This window comes from Motacilla alba, chromosome 1A, assembly GCF_015832195.1.
Source record: "Motacilla alba alba isolate MOTALB_02 chromosome 1A, Motacilla_alba_V1.0_pri, whole genome shotgun sequence".
In the NCBI taxonomy this organism is placed as follows: Eukaryota; Metazoa; Chordata; class Aves; order Passeriformes; family Motacillidae; genus Motacilla; species Motacilla alba.
In genome coordinates, this window is record NC_052031.1 from 11,266,136 (window position 1) to 11,281,798 (window position 15,663).

A 15,663-nucleotide genomic window follows, 5' to 3' on the forward strand; every position below is an offset into this window, starting at 1 on the left:
TAATTTTAATTTTAAATTTGATTGTTTGCATTTTACAACTCTTATTATTAACCTGCAAGCCAGTTATACCCCCTAAATTTTAAGACACACAAAAAACTCTTTTCCTATTCTAGCCCAGCAGATGTAAGTCATGATGCCATAGCCTTACCTCAGGTGCATTTCAGGAAAGCTGTGGGTAATGAACTGAGGAGGAAGCTGTCCTTATTGAGAAGGCCTGGAGGAAGCAGAAGAATTAAGGCAGGAAGGATCTAGAGACCTTTCGCAGATATAAAATGTAGGCTACAAAGCCATAGAAAACTGAGATTCATCACTTTTACTGGAACAGTTTGTTTCTACAGGAAGGTATACCCATGTAAGCAATAAATTTAAACAGTTCCTCAGGTTCAGCAAGCCATCAGTAGGGTCTGGTAACCCTTTGGACTCTGCTGTGTCTCAGAGCTGGGCAGAGCAACTTCTTACCACTTTTAACACTATCTATATCAAGTGCTCCTCTTGTACCTCAGGATTTGGATCTGGCCCTGAGCTCCTAATGTTAAAGCTTCAAAATTACTTCAAGTTACCACCAGCCAAAAACACTAAAAGATTTACTTTCCCTTTAAAAACAAAATGGCTCTGGAATGAAATACAACTCTTTTTTTTTCTTTTCTTTTTTTTTTTTTTTTTAACCACAGGATGAATCAAATTTAAATAGTATTTTATTACAGGAAATGAAGCATAGCAGGTGGAGCTGTGACATGCCTTTTAAATTGGCAAAATTAATCAAACTCCAAATTTGACAGGTCAGTAGAGTTTATATAACTAGAGTTTCAGAAAGTGCCCATTAGTGAATACTGCTCAAGACTGCTGCTTTCCAAATGGGAAGGAGAACTCAAGCCATTCAGATATCATCTCCTTCATGCTGTATCCCCTTGCTCCCAAAGAGGTTACAGTAGTGCATTCCATAACAAGTGACTGGCCATGTACAAACAGCATAGGTTAATCTTTTGCTCTAAAAATTCACTAGCTCCAGGCAGATCTCTGTCTGGAGCAACTGGGAAAGGGGGTTTAGATGACCTTGATGTGCATAACATCAGGCACAGAGCTAATCATTGGAGTATATATATCTAAATCTAAACTATCACAGCTAAATGCTAGAGCTCAATGTTCAGCAGAAATTTGTTGAACATATTTGCACACCAGCTTGGCTAATTTCTAATTTTAACAGCAGAAGTTCTGCTAATTGGTTCACTATTCAGCAACTCGGGCTTTGGAACCCTTTTCCCATTGAATTAGCCATAAGATGCATACCTTATGAGAAGGCAAGTTATCTGGAGAGGGAAAAAAAAACTGGTATCACAGAACACAGCTCAACTATTGATCTGGCAGCTGGTTGTTTTAAATCTCTAACAGGACATTTCTAATAGCCTAAATAAGTAACAGCTGAAAATACTTCTAAGAGAAAGGAAAATAGAGGAAGAGAAACAATGACAATATTCACTGTGTCATTCAGAACATGAAATAAATGAAAAGTCAAGAGTGAACATGAAGTTAAATTAGAGAGTTGACAGGAAGATTTGAGGTGAATATAAGATTGGGTGTTTTTTTCAGTACAGGATTTTTTGAGATAATCCTCTGCTTTTTATCTGACATTAAGTTCTCCTGGGATTCAGTTTCTAAAGTGACAATATGAGCAGAAAGTTTTTTCTTTAAAAAATCACTCCCTCAGTGAGGGACATTGCTACACAGAACCAGCAAAGATGATTGTAGCATTTGCTTGTGCAGGCCAGTCTGACAACATATATGCATTTTCACACTGTGTACATAAGAGATCATGCAATATCTTGAGTTCCTCAATGAGAAAAATTACTCAAAGCTGGGCAGGATGCAAATGAATAAATCAAATGCTCTGATTGAAGGAAATCATTGGTATTGACCACCCATCATAGGAGCACTAAAGTCAACATGTACATGGACATCTTGTCCCGAAGATCCCCAGACACCCAAATTTCTGCTTTTATGCACATCCGGGGTCACATCAGTGCCAAAACCTGTACACCAGCTCAGCTGGGAGCAGGACTGGAAGCCCAAGGGCCCCACAGAGATTTTATTTCTCTAAAATTTTAGCTCCAGCTGCATCCCTTCGAGATAGACCTGCAGGAGGCATTTGCTTCTCGACTGCTGTTTTCAAACTGGGGTACCAGGGTCTGCAGTAAGGGGGTGGGAGCATTCCCCACTCTCCCTGATGGTGCTGTTCAACAGATAATTTGGCTGTAGTGAGGCAACATTAACTCAGTACCACAGCAGTTACTATGATCCCATGGGATTACAGAAATTACAGAACTAATAGTTACCTAGATACTAAGCAGACTTTTCCTAGTTCCAAGTGGATTTAGAGGCTCATGTTTTCAGCCACAGGCCTCCTTTATTCTTGGTAAATGTTAGGACATTTCTGAATAAATATCAGCGGGGGCTGAGGTGTTCAGGGGTCAGATATTTTATCAAGGATGACCATGTATCTGGAAATCCACCTATGTCCAGGGCTCATGTGTAGTGTTACTAACAAAAGGTGGTTTTTGGAAAACATCTAGCTCACTAATCCTCTGCTACAAGCCACAATGTACAAGAGCCTGACATGCTGTGCAATGACTCCACAGTCACTGCATGGTAGCCTCAAGGGCTTACTGCTAAAAGGTTTATTTCTCTAAATAAATAAATGTATATATGCATTTAGATGGCTGTCTTCATTTCAACAGTGTGAATACTCCTCTGTGCCTCCAACTTTGCACACAGAAAAGCTTCGTAAAACTTCAGCTATTTCTGAAGTTTTGGGTAAAATAATATGGGGGATTGACATGTTAGTTGATGTAATCACAAAATAATTATAAATTATTATAGCCTAAGTATCAAAACTTACATGCAGGTGATACACATTCATACATTTTTTCTTGGAATTATCTATAATTGATTGGAATTATCTATAATTGTACTGCAGGAATTTCCAGAATTGAACCTAAGATCTTAGAAAACCAATGTCAGAAGGAAAAACAAACAAACAAACAAACCCCAGAAAATCTGTGTCTTTAAGCTCTCCATATAATGTAAATCCACATAAATTCTGTAAAAATAAATTGCAACAAAACCTCCTGCTATCTTCATTGCAGCTTGCATATGCAGTAAACTGTATTCAAATAATAAAATAGTTCTTGATTCAATGGTCTAATGTTTTGGAATTTAGAGGGAGACATTTTCTGTCAGTGATGGTGCAGTACATTGCTACACTAAAATATGAACCACTTTTAGGAGGCATCACTACGTATCATTTGGATCTTTTTGTAAAACCTCTCCTGGCAAATGCTTCCTATCATGTTGATTTTTGAAGAATACTTCAGATTCTCATGCTTTCATTATGGCTTATTAGCATACAGTAATACAAAAAAATAGATCTATTTTCAGACATTTTTTCCATCAGTATTAATTAACTCTTGACTATGCTAGAATGATCAAGAGAGATTACAATTTCATTTTGCCTTTTGCTGGATATCTTGCTCACAAATTTTGAACTATATATGCATATTTTCATGAAGAGAAAAAAAAATCTAGTATTGAAATTCTCCTGAGTTTTCAGTCTCAAAACATCAAAACAAAAATGAAATTGTGGAACTCATATATTTGAAAGCAGAGGTGAGAGAGAGAGGTTGGTAGAAAATTATTTCTGTATGCAAATACTGTCATTCTTACATGAATCAAAAAGAGGAGTACAAATAAGCAAGGTGAAAGGAAGATTTTAAAATAGCAGATTTTACTGATGGCTTGTGAACAGCGAGTTCTGTGCCCTCAAATAGTGTTCTCCACAATACAGTGTAGTACTCACTTCTCATTAAAAATGTGCTGTCAGCAACAGCCTGAAGGCTTTTGGCCTTCAAATTGTTCAAACAGAAAGTAAAATAGAAATAATACAACCAGTTCCCTCATGTTTGGCAGCTGGGAGCATTCTGGGCGCATACAAATTTTAATAGCCAACACAGAAGAAAGGAAACTTCCTAAACAATTCACTGGCATACAATGTGCTCACCATCCACAACTGTTACACTCAAGATGAAGAAAATAATCTTCTAAGGAATAATCTTGAACTGAAGGTTTAAGCCAAAAATATAAAAGGAGCCACTAGAGATGATCTCATCCAGTACCTTGTGGTGCTCATGAATGAGTCCTTTTTTGATATGTTTATAAGATCCTGTAAATAGATTTTGAGCTTTCTTCTCTTAAACAGATCTTATCTAGCTTAAATAGATAATTTTCACAGTGATTAGAAAGTGTTTCCTAATATTCCATTTAAATTATTCAATGCCAAAAGTTAATTCACTTTCCTATTTACTTTAGCCATGTAAAAAATAGCTTATTCTCTTCTAGTATAACCTTTGACAAGTCACAATACCATTACTATGATTTTCCCTTTGTATCTCTCTTAGAGCAAACAGAACTAATTCCTCTGTGAGTTTGGTTTGATAGTTTAGGATAACAATGTCTATCCTTAGCAAATGCTATCATTAGTAATAGTGAGACTGATTTTTGTCTCACATTTCCTTTAATAATGCTTGGAAAATGAAATTTTATCTGATGTCAAAATATGGAAAAAAGTAGAGTGTTTCCAGATGGTCAGAATAAAACTGCTAAATTACAAAAATAACTTCATGTCATGTGTTTGTAAGATTTCTCTCGACATGGCCTTTTCTGGCCTTATCATCTGAAAATGTTTTGGTGTACAGCTGACCTGCAAAACAGGTGACATATTAGAGTGGCATGTGTAGAAAAGATTTTGTTTCTCTTCTGGCATGGAAGATAAAGGGTCTATCAGTATCCTCATCACCAATAATGCAGATTTCTCATAATTTTTGTAACTCTTTGTAGTAGTGTAACATGTAATATTGTAATAATTGCAACTTTCGTAATATTTGTTACATATCTGACATCTAGACATTGTTTATTCTAGTGCCAAGGACAAGTCTTTCCAGGACACACACACAGCTTGAACTACCTCATCCTTTAACACATGGCATCACTCAAATAAAAACCTGGAAAAGCCTCTTGCACACACATCCTGCAAGGTGATGAGAAAAAATAAAAAAGAAAAAGAAAGAAATCAAATTAAAAGCTTTGCCTGTAACTGCTTATATTGTTTTAACAAGCATGTCAACCTACCCTCTACAGCAGGGGCCAGCCCTGACCCTTTCTTACAAATATGGTACCTGCATCTTGCCAGCATGTTTGTGCATGATTGTCTATTGCTCCATATCTCATTAATGTCTTAAAGCAAATAGGAGATATTTAAATTCAGAGTGGGTTAGAAAAGTCAGCCTGTTGGTGAGCAGTAATATAACCACAAAGTTGCTGTGGGTAATATCACTCAGGAGCTGAAGGCTTTGGCAAACAGCTGATTTGTACATCACTGCTCCTTTGGATTTCCACTGTGAATGGAAACTCCTAAATGATTCTGAAGAGAGAGGCTCTTTGAATTTACAGAGTTGGATCCTAAAAATAATATTACTTGCTTTTATTAATAACGGAATTAAGGGTAAGAGGACAGGAGTATTTTCATTATTAGACAGAATTAGTTCTGTCCAGAATAACCTCCAGGGGCTTCCTTGTGGCAAAGGAATAGTTTCCCTCACTTTCCAACAGAGAGGCCAATGGAGAGATAATGTATAATAATTTACTGTTATTATACACAGGATCCTCTATTAAGAAAAATATGAGAGATTCAAGTTAAGAGTAAAGCAGAAAAACTGTTCTGTTACCAGTGCATTAAAATATTATAGTCAATTCAGCATTAAAGAGCTTCTGAGGTGGACATAAACTGAATGCAAAGGACTCTCAGGTCAGAGATATTTTCTTCCACAAAAGTAACTCTTACAAGGCAGCCAGAGTCCAGGGAAGAAAAAGATGCTGCAGCAAGTATATTAATCATTGTTGGGGCTTGGACTTGTGCTCAAGTATGCAAGTGGAGAAACATACCATCCACCTAGACAAAGAAAGGCAGTTCTATTGCCCAGAGAAAAGTCAGTTTATCCTGCCCACACAGGACATAATTCTATTTAACAATTTTTTTTTTGGGGGGGGGGGGTGGGGGGGTGGTTCTATCATTCTAAATTTAAAACAGGAGAAGAAAAGTTAATTAGATGCATTTTTAAAATTATATTTGTGACTCTCTGCTGGATTTTTGTATTTAATAGATATCATAGAAGTGAAATCCATTAGATCCTAAAGAAAGAAAGACTTTTCCTTCAGGGTTTATACTACCATTTGGTGTAATTGACTATTTTGAGCCAGCACCATCTATTACTTTAATCAGGTAGGGTAATTCACTCTTTTCATTCTATATGATGGCATTCAAAATCCCAACAAACTTTAAGGACAAAACAATATACAGCCTCCAGGGAAAACTTTGTATGCCTTTAATATATGCTTTCATATGCCAGCATCTTCCCTACGACTGAGCCTGAAGAAATGTTACCTGTCATCTCATACATTGGGAGGGTAGAAGGATGATCTTTTCAAAGGCTGAGATGTGTATTGGGGTCAAATTGCCTTTAAACACTTTGTCCCCTGAAGAAAATCTATTGTACTGATCAAAGCAATTGTTTGACAGATGGATGAATAGTGCTTTTTGAGCACAAGCTGCTGGGCCTCTGGTAAGAATTTCTACAAGGAATTTCATGCCTCATGTGTTATGGAAGAAATCAGGCTACATGGTCACTATAGTGTAATCTGTACTCAAAATTTACATGTCTATGAGCGCAAAAATATGCTATGAGAAATTAAAATAAACGTGGACTAAAGAAAGGCAAAAATTCATAAAGTGACTATTTTTCATGTTTGGGGTTTTTTTCTGGAAAACGTTACTTCCTTCATTCTTCAGAAACAATTATTTGTGTTTGGCTAAAAATAAATAACCCTCTTAACCTTCACTGGTTAAACACCAATATTTTCAGCATTTGATGAAAAAAGTGAAAAAATTGAAAATATATGATGGAGGAAGACTCAAAAGGACCCTCGTAACAAAATGGCAGTGTGATTACTGACAAAAAAAATTATTATAAAAATGACAATAACATAAAAGATAAATGAGTCAAGAAGCACTGATTTCTGTTTTCACTTCAGCTGGAAAAATACCAACAAAATTATTCAAATACTGAGAAAAATGTGAAGAAAATATTCTGGAACTGTATAAATGGTAGAATTCAGCAGGCAAATCTGGTAAGTTTGAAATCATATAGTATTTAACTGTCAGTCTGTGAATACATCTGAGTTCGAAAAGACAATTAATGACAGAGGAGAGAAGAACCAATAAATCTTAAGATCATAAATTTTTGTGTCATAAGAGAAATGCAGTAGAATCCATTCTAAATACGCATGCAAAAATACTTCCAATTAGGTATCATGTAAAATTATAATACAGTGTTACTGCAAACTGATTCAGAACTGGTCATATGGCCAACCTTGAGAAACTGTACAAATCCTGCTGTAGTAATAGAGGAGAAGAGTTAATTCATATTAAGTTTTTACATTACCTGAATTAACTGAAAATGTTCTGCACTGTAAAAAGAAATTGAAAAAATGGGAGAAAAAAGTGCATTCACCTTAAGAATCAAAACACCCTTCTATGGAGTGCAGTTGTTTACTGAAGCAAAGCTATAAAGCTTATTGCATCTGGTAGAATGGCTGCAAACAGAAATTTCCTTTAATATATGAAGGGGCTTGATTCAGGAAAGTGCTTCAGAAAAAATTCTTCTTAAAAGACTGGGTGAAACCCAGACCTCAGATTCACAAAGAGAGCGCAAAAGTCCAGCCAAGGACATTAGTGCAATGCCTAAACTTGGCCTGGCTTGAGCTCACCTGAGACCTTGATAGTTCTGCTACCATGGTGTGCTTTAATGTCACTAAATTTCCCTCTAAGAAAACTGCTACACTAATGAGCCTATAGCTGAAAGACACTCACCCAAAATATGTCAGGCAAGACAAAAGGAAGGAGGCTATAAATAGTTGACCATGGTCTTCAAAGAATTGATGGTAAAAGAAATTATATTTTCCATTCATCATGACATTTGCTAGAAATCATGTTGGATACCATTAAAAATGCAAAAAATAAATTTTACAGGATACACATGACAGCAAAAAATTTTTGCAAATATGGGTTTGCACACATATGAATAATCAATTTACATCAAAAAGTTTGTAAGGCAATGAATGGTATATATGCTTTGCTTCTATTGCTGTGTGCTCTTGTCTTTAAACTGGTGTTTACCCTGTCTCTGGGGTTACCCAGGAGTGACTTTTCTCTCTATTAGAATTAATGGATTCTGTGATGGTGTGCAAAAGACTACTCTTGGCTAATTCTGCAGTGGAACACAGAGCAGCAGCATAAAAAATTGTAGTTCCATAAAAAAAATAAAAAGGGTTTGATGTCAAATTCAAATAAATTTCAAAACAAAACAAAACAAACAAAAAAATGTTAGACACCAGGTGTTCTAATCATTCAGCCTGGAATGCCTGAAGTCAATCGTGCAAAGACTATCTAAGTGAATTCTGTAGGAAAGAATTCCATATCTAATAGAACCTACAAAAATAGAATTTTTTTTTTATTGAAACAAAGATTGACAGAGTAGTTATCAAAGGTTCATTGTGAAAATGAAAGGATTTACTGCATGGGGTTCTGAAAAAGTCTGCTGTGGAAACTAATTGATATTTTCAAGAATGACTTGAGTGATGGAATTCAGAATGTTTCTCACATTTGCTAGTGACATCATCCTGGATGAAACTGCAAGTACATTCACCTGGAATTCAAACAATCTTGATAATTCATGAGAGCACCTGAAGAAGCGTAAGGCTGTCTGTGAAACAGGAACCAGAGCAAGATACTGGTTATAGGGCAGGAGAAATCAGCTACAAAACATAGGAAGGGCACAACAGATTAGAGAGTAGTTCTGCAGTGGTATAAAACCCTTAGAGAGGTTTACAAACTGAACCTGGATCAATCAAACTTTCCTGATGCAAAACAAAATACAGATACCATCCAAGTCATCCATGCAGGAACACATTTCCAAAGTAATTGAATCAGCATCCTAGAAGACTCAGCTGATGGACATTCTTGGGCTCAAGCATGACAAGAATGAGAGTTTGGAGAGGATTAATGAGACAAATCTTAGTCATGAACACAAGTTTTCCTCCCAGTGAGGAAAAAAGTGGGACTGGCTGGCCAGAGGAAGAGGCAGCTGAGTGGCAGCTCCATAATTACTCAAAATTGGAGAAGGTTGCTGCAGAGAGGAAGGAAACAATCTGTTATTCATGTTATTAGTGAAAAAGACAAACAGTAATCAGCTTAAATTCGAGTAAGAAACATTAAAATTAAACAGCAGGAATTTTTTTCTTAGAAATGATGGTGAAATACTGAACTTTAGTAGGTAGGATAACCTGTGTACCTGGGCATGTCTAAGAGCAGGTTTGACATTTGACAACCATGCTGTAGTGGTCCTGGTTTGGGACAGGAAAATGAGCTGCATGCCCTCTCAGGGCCCTTTAAGCCTTTTGAGTCTATATTTAAGGTATTATAAATAAAGTGAGACTGCAATAACGTGAGACTTGCCAAAGGAAATGCTGAGAGAAATCTTGGAAAGGATTCCGGGAAATAAGAACAAATAAAAAAACCTGAATGGTTTTTATCCATATAAAGACACAGAAGAAAAGAGAAATAAGGTACAGCATAAGAAAGAGTTTTTAAATAATATTGAACTAGGACAGATGTGTCAGATAAATACTGAAAAAGTAATTGAAAATCCAAGTAAGTACAGGATGGTGAATTTATCATCTGAGGTAAAGCAGTAAGGTTTATTTAGAGTTTTAGGAGGACAGGGCAATTTCTACTGCACAATAAAAAAAAAAAAATAATAGGGCAACATCCATGATAAAGCATAAAATATTTTTGAGAAAATATAAATTCTATAAATGTGTCTTTTAAAATATTGAAAATAAAAAAAATATAGAAAAAGAGACATTAATAGCTACAAAACCACTTTTGTCATACTCTAAATTATGTAAGACTTGAGAAAAAAATTTTGGAATAAAAAATAATATTGGAAACACACAGATAAATCATAAATAGGATTATCTCCATTATCCAAACAACAGTTTGCCAAAGGCTTGCCTGATTCCTCAATAAGAAACTATTTTCAGAGGAAAATTTAAATATAGTAGGATTTTTCCTATCTGATTTTCAAATATGGTGCCTTGTGGAAAACAGTTGGTAAAGCCTAGCTGAGTGGGAATTAGTAAGGGAATCCTGATGGGAAAAGGAAATGACTTATGGAAAATGACACCTGGCCATGCTGGAGGGAAAAATACCAATCTGGATAGAGTTTACCATTCTCTACCATTGATCTTTTAAAATGTTTTTGACGGCCTAAGCACTAAGGGTAGTGTTATGCTGCTAAATAGGGCACGGTCAGGGCATAGAGGGACTGGGATAGCACCAGAAAGAGCAAGGCAGCCATGGTTTGTTCACAGCAGAAAAAGGATGAAATACAACATACAGCACAATATACATGGAGACACTAAAAATAAATTTGGAGTGTGAAATAGTAGAGAACGGGACAAAGAGCACCGGCCTTGTGGGTGACAAAAACTGGGTCTCCCCATCCCCCTCTTCCTCAGAGGGGGTAACCAGCTACCAGAGCTGGAAGTTAGTGATGGGGAGGTGAGTAAAGCCCCCACAATCCAGGAGGAAATAGTTAGTGACATGCTATGCTAATTAGACATCCACAAGTCCATGGGCCCAGACGGGATGCACCTGACAGTAACAAGGCAGCTGATAAAAGAGCTCACCAAGCCATTTTTAATCATTTTCCAGCAGTCCTGGTTAACCATAGACATCCCAGCTAAGTGAAAATTAACAAACATAATGCCACCTACAAGAACAGCCAGAAGGAGAATAGAGGGGAAGGGCATGGAGCAGATCGTCTTGGACACCAAGTCCCACAGCATTTTCCTGGAGAAACTGGTTGATCAAGGCTTAGATGGGTGTACTCTTTAATGGGTGAAAAACTGGCTAGATGGCCATGTCCAGAGGGTGGGGAATGGAGTTACACCCAGCTGCAGCCAGTCACCAATGGGCTACTGGCTCCTGCTGAATGTAGGAGACCTGATATGGCACAATATTACACAGCAGCAACTTGGACACAGAGCCCTCCCATGCCCTAGCCACCAGCCAAGGTTTATGACATGTATCTGTTCTGATTACTACACAGTAGTTGTGATAAGCTTTAGCCTAAACATCCCAGTTTAATCACTGGTAAGGTTGCTCCTAGTTCCTCTTGGTGCTTACTCAGCTATGCTAATTTTATCACTATTAGTACAGCCCCCTTTTGTAGAACAACACAAACATCTGTGCCACCTCCCCTCTCCATGTTTAATATGAATATTTCTGTGGGTGCTGAGTTCTGTATAATTAGGGCCATTTCTGAAGAAGGTCTGGCCAGTCCAAGCAGTCTTGGGAACACTGTTCTTCAACTACTAGAGTGGTCCCATGGGATATACATACTGTCTTGGGGGAAAATAATAATAAACCCTGATGGTGTAAGGCATTAAGTGAAATTCTCTATGTAGTTCTTGTTGCCCCATTCAAGAAAGACCAGGTGCAGAGATGGTTATTAAGCTGATTTGTTAATACAATGCCAGTGTGTGTGCATTAGCATTTAGTTCAGGTCAGGAGTGCCCTTTTCTATCTCATCACCCTCATTTACCACGTTTAGGGCCTATAAATAAGAATATTTTCAAGCAAGGTGAGCAATACCCAACTGGTGTGTGTTCCACCCACAGGACCACAGCAGAGGAGCAGGCAGGTGTTCTCACAGATGCGTTGAGGAGTGGAAAGGCCCCACTCTGTTCATGCTGTTTGGCCTCTAAAGGGTTGTGTTGGGGCTGGCAGTGGTGAAAAGCCACCCTGCAGCCCAGCACACCTTGCACAGGGCAAACCCCTTGGAGTCAGGCCCCTGCCTCGAGGTGTGCAGCCCATGTTGGGTTGCTGTGGGAGACTTGCCTGGGTTTTGTGGCCCGGAGATAAAAGGGGGGCATCTCCACTGACAGCCGGGCAGTGATAGGGTCACAGGTGGGTGACTGGGAGGCTGGTTAGGTCAAGATAACTGAACTGGGGATGAGAAATGGCTGGACATGAGAAAAATATTAGGTTTAACAAATAACAAGGCAAGAAGCTGAGAAAAGTAACAGTATCATGAGGAATAGCTAGATTTTTAAAAGTTATGTGAGAAACAGAAAGACTTCTCAGATAATTGGTAACAGAATAAAGGGGACCTTTAAGGAGCCCAGATTTATAAGACCAACACTGCCTAAGAAAAATAGTAATGCTATGTAATTTTGCAGCCTTGTTACCTGAGAATGTATCAGAAATACTAAATATGGGTACAGATGCAAAAACAGTGGCAGCAGTGAGGGAAAAGTAAGTAGGGGAAGGTACAAATAGCACTAGAAAATACAAAAAATTCATACAATAAAAATAAAATTTAATTTTTCTTCTTCTGACAAAACAGAAGATTTGTTGGCTGTTTTCTGACAGAAAAAGAGGCAAAATTTCGAATTCACAAGCTATTGATGCTATCCTTCCACAATCTCAGGTGAAATCTATCTCTGTAGTTCTGGTGCAGCAGCCTGACATAAACATCAGAAAAGGGAAAGGCTGACCCAGTGAGAATAAGTGACAGAAGGAACTGTAGAAATGAGAGTAAATAAAAGAAAATTGCTTTCACTTCCCAAAGGATTCCAACAGCCCTGAAGCTATGCAAATCAGTGTCTTCCTAACCTCAAGTAATCTAAAGCAATCCCGCACCTGCCCTTGCTCAAATTGTAAAACCAATACAACCTTGCAGGGAACCACTGCATGCTATAATAAGCAAAATCATTCAACTGCAGCTTCATAACTGAAGTAATTAAAGACTTAGTTATTAAAAAAAGAGCTCTGTGGCAACTTAATCAAATTTGGGATGAGAGCATGAGCCCTACCTTCATGGACAACTTCTGTCTCACGCTTGGGAACAGCTAAGGCATTTTCACTGAACATGACAAGATCTATCACTCTGTAGTAGTGGCTAATCAGAAAGAGGAAGGAGGGTTATTGATACAACTCCTTACTTCAAAGAACCTGATAAGAACATAACTTGAATCAGACCAGGATTCTCATCCACATGGATTCATTCTTCAGCACATAGATTCACTCAAATCTAACAGCACAAATGGACAATAAAGATACTTATTTGCATTCTGATATCAATAACATTGATGGAATCATGTTTTCAGTGTGGGAGATCTCCAGATTCTCAAAATATCTGAAATTATATTTAAATTTTAAATGTTTAAATTGTGGCCACTGAACTATTCCCAGTTATTTTGGAGCTATCTGTTCAATTCTCTAACCAAGTTCAACAGATTAGCAGAGGAAATACTTGGGAAAAAAAAAAAAGACTCCTTTCTTATTTCAGCATTTAAGCATTTCCAAATTAAGGAATTCATGAATTATGATGGTGGAAGTAGATTATAGGAGAAAAGGGCAGAGTAGAATAGAGCAGAAAGAACACATGCCCTTGTCAAAATATTCTGGTTGCACAAATGAAGCCAATTAGGAACTCAGCTGACAAGATCTCTTTTTCCATGCAAAGGAAATCTTTTCTAGACATATATCTTTATGTTTTCAACAGCTAGAGAAAACAAATAGACATCTCTAAAGAAAATAACAGCAATGATTATAGCTAAGCATGAAAGGTCTCTTGTTTAGTGAATCATGTGTATTTTTAAGTGCTCACAATTATAAGTCAAAAAAATCCTTTTCTGGAATTGTGCCCCAATTTTTTCTCAAAAAGAGAAGTAGTTTTAGACCCTTAAGGGAAATTGGTTGAGCTTACTGTAAACATTTTGAATATGTAGAAACAGCTTGCTGATGAAATTTAGTAGAATTGTCTCCACAGCAAGAACAAAAAAAGCATAAACTTTAATTCTTGGTTTCTGTCACTTTTAGAGAGATATATGGGGAAAGGATAGCAACAACTTCAAATGTTATGAATTTTTAAGCACATGAATGATGGAATTATTTTGCTGTTGTAAGCTTAGGAAAGGATATATACACATTAGGGGGTTGCCATGGCTTATGAGGACATCAACATTAGTAGTAACTCCCAGTTACCATAAATGAAGCACTCAGATTTTTTGACCAACATACATGTATTATTTGTTTTAAATTAATTGTGACATTTGAAGCAGCACTGATACAGCTGCAATGTATAAAAGGAGAGACCTGAGTCAGTTCTCCTAAAAAATTCAAAAAAGAATCTAGGAGTGATTTTCTGTATTTACTGAAACCAATCATAAATCTTGCATTCAATTTAGTCGCACAGACCTATGCACTTATTTTTGCCTGAAGTTCTCTCCTCAGTCTGCCTCACCTGAAGTCATGCAGCTTTGTAAGGGAATCATGATTCACTGATATTCTGCAGAAACGGAGAAGTGGTACACCTGCAGCAGGAACATATCTTAGGGGGGTTTATTTCTAATTACGTGAATACAAGAAGAGGAAGAATGACAGTAAATTGATTTTCTATGCTCACCAGAAAGGTGGGAATTCTTGTGAATGTGAGAACTCCATCTGGATATTGGGAATTGTCATGCAACCAATGTTATGCAGCAAGCAAACCAAATAATGGTGTTGCAGATACCTTTGTATAAAACCCTCTGTGCTTAACCATGATGACAATAGATGCAGCCTCGCTGGAGGCAGCATTCTATTCTTTAGCAGAGAGAGGCTGAGAGCTCACCTAACCCCACAGAGCCCAGGAATGAGGTGTGCAAGTGAATCAATATATGTCTGCATCCTGTGTAGCCAGCAAATCTCTTATGACAGCTTTTATAAGTAGATCTTTTTTCTTGAAACGTAGGCCCCCTGTTCAACATAATCTTCAGATGAATATTGCTATTGACACAAACAGGAGCCCCTGAAGGTTCTAGAGGCTGCACAAAAGAGCAACAAACTCTAATAGAAAAGCCATCTTAAAGTAAAAAGACTATAAAATTAAAGAACAAGGAGGTATCTCATACAGTAGGTATGCCACAGAGGAAGGGTCTTGTTCAACAATTAGGGAAATGGGATTGGGCAGAAGAGATAGTTAATTACAGTAAAAAGGGAAAGATAGGGGAGAAAGAGAAGTAGGAAGTAAGCCTTCTTCAAAAATCAAGAGCTGTAATTTTTAGTAGCTGCTGGGCACTTTCAGTTCCCTTGAATTTGGTAGGACTTTGGTGGCTTTACTGATAGCTAGGTCAGAGCTTTGAGTAATTTGCACCAGACTCCTAAACTAAGTATAAAGTCCCTGCCAATGACTCTGAGGCAGATGATATAGCCTCTATTTCTAACATAGCATGAGAGCATCAAGAAGTGAATGTGCTTGAGTCAGCAAGGAGAGCCTCGATGAGATGAATTCTGTGGTGGATGAGCAGAGGGGGTGTCAGGAAACTGCACTCATGGATAATGCCATGGTGTTCCTAACAGGACAACCACAGACTCAGGCAGGAAATGGGTTTAAACATGTAGCTGATAACACAGGAATAAAATTTTCAGAAGTCTTATCCCAACAAAGA